The sequence below is a fragment of the Aptenodytes forsteri genome, unplaced genomic scaffold (assembly GCF_000699145.1).
Source record: "Aptenodytes forsteri isolate BGI_AS27 unplaced genomic scaffold, ASM69914v1 Scaffold49, whole genome shotgun sequence".
NCBI classification, from domain to species: domain Eukaryota; kingdom Metazoa; phylum Chordata; class Aves; order Sphenisciformes; family Spheniscidae; genus Aptenodytes; species Aptenodytes forsteri.
Genome location: NW_008795125.1, coordinates 2,779,079 through 2,785,579, shown reverse-complemented (window position 1 = coordinate 2,785,579; position 6,501 = coordinate 2,779,079).

Below are 6,501 nucleotides of genomic sequence, written 5' to 3'. Positions count from 1 at the left end.
CGGGTGGTTGGGGTGACCTGAGCCGAGGTCGGGCGTAGCGGGGCCCCGTCTGCGGCCTGGCGGCGGCATGGGCAAAACCCCGGGTGGAGCGCAGTGTGCGGCGGGGGAGGAGGCAGAGGGGGGTGTGCGCTCCGTGGTGGAGACGGTCTGTAGGCCTGGAGCAGTCACACGCGCGGAAGCTCAGTGACTTCCCCGCTTCCACGGGAGAGCCGGTTCACGGGGGAGCCGAGGGAGCAGTGCGTTGGGGTCCGGTGGCCGGAATAATGTAACAGATGCTCAGCTGTGGGTTGGCAAAAGGGACGGCGTAGCTGCGGGGCTGCTGCAGTCTGGGGAAGGAGAGAGGAGCAAAGTTTCATCTGCCTGTCTCTTATTTTCTAACGTAACTTAACTTCTCGCTTGGATAAAGCAGACTACTGAATGTTCTCGCAGTCCTCACTGGTAACATATGAACTACCTTCTGGGCACTGTGACTGTTGATCTGCAAATAAAAGGCCCCTTTAAAAATGCCTACGTCTTGAAGAATTAAGATCTTACTCTAGCAGCTCCTATGGACACTCTGATATAAACCTTGCTATAGTTTTTAAGATTTCTCTCTGATCCTGAATGAAAGGCTTCTGTTAAATATAAAACAAGGCGTTGTGCTTTTATTAATAACAAAGAAGTTTGGGGTCACTGTGACTTACTGGCATGGCAGTGTTTCAGTGAAAATGGCTTTTCATTAAATTTGGACACACGGAAGAAAATACTGTAAATTTGGAGAAGTTATCATTTAGGCCCACATCGTGTGAACATGTGCAATAAGCATACGCTTTCATTATTCTCTTCCATTATTCTCTTCCTCAGTAAAACCCGTTACATCAAAAATGGGGAAACTTCAAAGCATTAGTAGGACCAGGCTTGCATTTTATTTTGTGAAGATTCATTTGTAAATATTTGACATTCTGTAAAACTTGGAAACACAAAGCCCACTGATCTAAAGTTTTAACTAGACAGGAAGTAAGTGTGGTGGGGGGAATAAAAGGAGGAACAAAAAGCTAGTGAGACCTACAATAAACTTAAATTACCACACAATTTAGTCTTGTCTTGCTGTCAGGGTTGCTGGTATCATGGGATTTCCCACAGAAATGAGAATAGTTGCCTCAGTTAATACGTGAGTTTAACTTCTTTGAGGCAAAATGTTAGAAAGTTAGTTTTTTACATTTGGGCTCTTTGGGTGAACAGTGCAGAGGAATAACTGCTGCAAAACATGAATAAAAGAACAGAATTCCTTATGTTACTCCAACTTATGTACATTTAAGGAGTGTCTTAATACATGATTTCTGCAAGTGTATTAGTTTGGCTTGGAACTGGAATTGTGCAAAACAGGTTGGGATAATCAAGATAGGGCCTAAAATTAAAAAGATTCTTTTCCACTGGATGAGTGGACCTACTGAATCTAGGGGCAAGGGCAGGATACCTGCTGAGGTTTAGGTATGAAAATGGAGTTGGGGGGGCGGGGACACGGTTCAATAATCTCAAACTCTGTACAATAATTCTGAGTGTTGTGCCTTTTGAATTAGTAACTTAAGTGGAGCACTGGTTCTAGCAATTTGATTATGCAGGTACGTAGTATATTGTAATTGGAGAACAGTGAATGCAGTTCCTGTAAAGGAGTGCTGTGTTTTGAGCGATTATAGACCTGGTAGTGCAACCTCAGCCATAGGCTTTCAGAAAAAAATGTTGATGGAAAAACCAAGACCTGGAGACAAATGGAAAACGCTGTATGCATTTATCAAAGGTATGTCAAGTTGAACTAGTTCAATTTCATCTTTTCAATAATTGATTTTGTGGACATAAGACATTGAGGTGACTTGTCACTGAACTTCAGTAAAGCTGCAGGTGCCGCAAAGAAATACATTAAAGTTCAGAAAAATGCAGGTTAACCAGAGAATTATAAAGGTGGTTGAAGGAAGGAGATGAAATAAGGTAGTGCCGAAAAGAGGCATTGAGCTGTAAGGAGTCGTTAGTGGAGTTTGTGAAGAGTGGTTCTGTGATAATTTTTTTTTCAGTGGCACCAGGCATTCAGTGTGCTGATGAAACCTGCTAGTGAGGCAACATTAGTAAGTGCCCGCACCAGGGAAGTTTTAGACGTGTAAGAAGGACTATATAGTGAAGGATTATGAGTTAAAATTGAAGAACTCAAAGTACAATTGCAGGGCCAGGGTAATCCTTCTGGACTTCTGAAGTTCGGCAGGGTGAACTTGGTGCACAGGGTGAGCTCAGTCTTCCCCACATCACCCAGGGCTGGCTTGGTTTAGCAAAACAAACAGGGACAGCATAGGAAGAAAATACATGCGTAGAGGGGAACCAGCAGAGAAGAGAGATTGAAGGATAGCATAAGAACAAATGAATTAAAATGACTAGCTGATTTTTAAACTGCAGTATGGAAGTTGTCCACTAATCAGTGGATGAAGAGGGTTCTGGAGTAGCCTTACAACAGGAACAAAAGTACGTGACAACAAAACAAATTGAAGACTGAACTTAACCTATGAACTGGTGTGTGTATACATAACCTGACCTAATAGAGTAACAGGCAAGTGGATTTAATGGGCTAGACTGAACCACGGTCAAATTAAAATATGGTTAATATTGTATCTGTTGTCTGCAATATTATTGTCAACTTAGTTCATCACGCTTCTTTCTCAATGTCTTGAAGAGTAGGACTCGAGCTATGTGAGAGTGCTTTTCAGAGTTTAGATAGCCATTCTAATATGCAGAAGGATTTTAAGACAATATTTGTGAATTGATGGTTAAGATGAAGTTCATAGGTAGCATCTACCCAATTTTCTTGTTGCTTCTTTGGGAGGATCGATTACCAGATACTCAGATGAGAGAATGAAACAGGCAGATTCTGGATCAGACCCTGTGTACTATCTGTATATTAGTTTCACTTTACGTGTTCAGTTACTTTGTGTATGGAATTATAGCCTTTTTTACACTTCTATAGAAAGAAAAATATTAAAAATAAGATTATGCAATTGTGGAGGACCAATTTAGGTAGAGGAACCTGCGGACAATTGTGGCACATGGAAGCAAATTCGAAGTTAATTAAAATCAAGTTTAAAGTCTTTTAAAAGCACAATTTGGCAAGATCAGGATTTGGTCCCACCTGGTCTTGTGTGAGTACGTATTATTTTTGCCTCAAAGCAGTGCAAGCAAGACAGAAAAATGAGTGAGTTCTTAGAACAAGTTTTAAGGTCCTGGTTCATTTCCAGTCAATTTCAAAAATTAACAGTTATGTTTTACCTTAAAAGCTTTTTAAGAGCCATCAGCTACCCTTTTTCTTTTGAGGATTCTTATGAGTTGGTCTTGCAGCCAACGACATATGTTTTACATGTCTGCATGAGCATTCTGCCACTCCAAGAAACTCTTAGTTCCTTTAACATTCATCCCAGTCTCGAATTATGCCAGAAAATCTACTTCTTTTATGCCACTGCATCAGCATACTGCCCTATGAATTAAAGATCAGACAAAAAGCCTGAAATAAGGAAAAGGATTATCTGAAAAGAAAAAAATCTGGAGAAAGTGAGAGCATCCATTGGGGCCTGCTTTAAGCAATTGTGCTGATGCTCTAAACAACAGTAGCTGAACTGCTGCAGCTCAGGACCGTGAAGGTGGGATTTGTACAGTTGCTGTAACCCAGGTATTACCTTACAGAGCAGAGCACCTGCTGGAATTTGGAAGTGGCAGAGACTCATATTGTGACAGGAAATTAGTGCTTCAGGGAATAGAAGTATTACTCGTTAATAACAGTTCAGATTAAAATACACTTTAAAGCTATCTGTAGTCTGATTGTCACTGTTTCTCTTCATGTATTTCGCTGTGGCCAGGCTTCATTAATGGATGAAGAGAAAGAGATGACCTCTGTCAGAAGCTAGTTATTTTTGGTTCTTATTCACTCCAAAAGTTTAAGTACCCTGCACATGTAGTATAATCTTCTCATTAGTCTTACAAGCAAATTTTAGGTTTGATCCATAACTTCAGTACTGAGTGGTAGTGAAACCTGGGAAACACCACAAACACAGATGACCACTTACTGTTTCTGTGCCTTCCCTTGGTGCAATGGTTTTCAGCCTCTATTCTTTGATTTAATTGCTAACGAAGCATGTTTCAAAACCCATTCACATATGTTAAGCCCCCTTATGGGGAGTACTTTGACTTGGATTGTTAACTTTTTTCTGTCTTTAAAAGAACTGACAATGTGTCTGTTTTAAAAAAGAAAAAAGTTAAATCATTAGCCTTGGTGTGATCCCAACACCTCAGTTTTTGGGGAACCTTGCTTACTCTTAGGTACTTGTTTGTCTTACACTTGCATTACCTTTGCTATTTGGGATTAAAAGTGGTAAGTTGTTTCTGTCTGAGTTGTCTAAATAGTATGTTTCACATTTAACAAGAAATCTTCAGTATATCTTCAGAGTTACAATTAACTACCTTTGAAGTTTTGTGAAGCCCATGCTACATATTTTAATGATTGTAAAACATTGGTGGATAATTGTGCCAAACTCCATGAATCAAAGTACATTCTTTTGCAACTGTTGTTGGAAGCTTTTAGGGGAGTAATACAAGTAGTTTTGTTAACTGTATGTTTGTGTTTTCCCCTGTTCCTCATATTTAGGGGTAATTTACAGGCCTGCTGTTACCAGAGCAGTGCATGGTTGTGGTAGCAACTCAAGATACCAAAATGCTGTGCTGCAAAGTTATGTCTCTGCATATAAAAAAATACTGTGAGGCCTTTGAAAATGCACAAGGGATTGAATTGTCTGCTGGCATTTGAGACAGTGTGATGTCTTTTAAAAAACACTTGGGGCAGGGGGAGTAGAATACCTTCCTTTAGATAACTTTTATTGATCAAGGAGACTTCCAAAATTGTTTCGTTGTGCTTCCTAGAAAAGCTTGTTCATGTCCATCTTTGTGCAGTGCTGTCCTTAGCCCACACACAGTCTTGACAAATAAAAATGGCATTTTAGCTTTTTGTAATCTGCAGCTTTGTTATGACTCCAAGCTATCAACTTCACGCCTAAGAGTAGTTTTAATTCTTTCTATCTACTGTGTTAACTCGAGCTGAAGCTGAATATGGCCTTTATTTCCTTTAAATCCTCTCCACTGTGTCCATTCTTGGTTATGAACAGAATCAGTGGCCAGTCTGTCATTAAGACAGATAAGTTTGATAATCAGTTCTGTTGTCCAAACAACTCTGTTCAATGCAGCTGAAATTCAAAGCTTTCATCATCTTTCATGTTGAACGATACCTATAAGTGGGTACAAGTACGGAGTGTGGTACCACTGCAAAGATAATATTTCCTATCCTTTATATTCCTTCAACTCCCATTTATTAAAACAAAACAAAAAAAACCCAAACAAAAAACCCGGGGGGGGGGGGAGGGGAGATTATTGGCCTTTGCTTTCAGGGATCTATCCCTAGATCTAGAATTTCTCATTTGTTATCCAGATATCTAGAGGTTGGCTTTGCTTCCACTGAACCAGTGATGTCGGTGCTTCTCTTGCCCCATACTTACTTTGCTAGCAGTCACAATTGTGCTCCTCCTCTCCTTTTTTTTTTTTTTTTTTTTGTGAAGCATACCCTATAAATATCAACAGCTCTACCCTAGCTGCTTTGAAACTTGTTTCTTTTACCTACAAGTAAATTGGTATGGTTTAGGAACTGGCTTCCTGAGAATCTCTCTCTGGCTGTCATGTTTACCAATGCTTTGTGTTTCCCTGTGTTCCCTATTTGCTTATAAGTTGTGTTGGCATGCATTTGGGAAACACTGTTTTGTGGGGGTTTTTTATGGCTAGAAACTAATGCTCCTTACACTGGCTCTGCCCAGATTAAACTGCCCTGCTTTTACTGTTAGGTTGCTGTGCTTCCTCTGGCAGTTTTTCTGTAGGTATGGAGGAGGTAAAAACTGAAATGCACTTGCATCTCTCCTGTTCTTCTCTTTCATTTCTTTTTCCCTAGTTACAGATATTGCAGCAAAAAAGCTGTTTGTGGAGAATCTTCCACCTCTTTAAAGCAAATTTTTTGTTTTCTCAACTTGTACTTGAACTGAATCATATGCTTACCTCATGCATGAAATTGGCATGTTTAGATAGTAAGACATGCTGTTCTGCTTCCCCATGGTTTGTTATGTTGGCATCTTATCAGCTGTAAGAAGGTAATTACTAAATAAGTAAATAAAAGGAAGTCTTTTTCTGGTGAAGGAGGAAGAAGAAAATGAAATCTTCAGGAAGTTTGGAATAATGCAGTTAATTTTCTTACCATTTTTATCAACACTTGAATAAAAAATATGAAGCATTACTAAGAGGATTATGAAATGGAGAGCAGTCTGCTCAAGTGAAGACATAATTGTACTTTCTGTTTAAGAAAATATGGTCAAGTCCAAAAAGTTTAGGACTCTGTATTTTATAATGCTGAATGTTTTACTCAAACAATGAAGAATATATACTGGTATAGTATAGTAG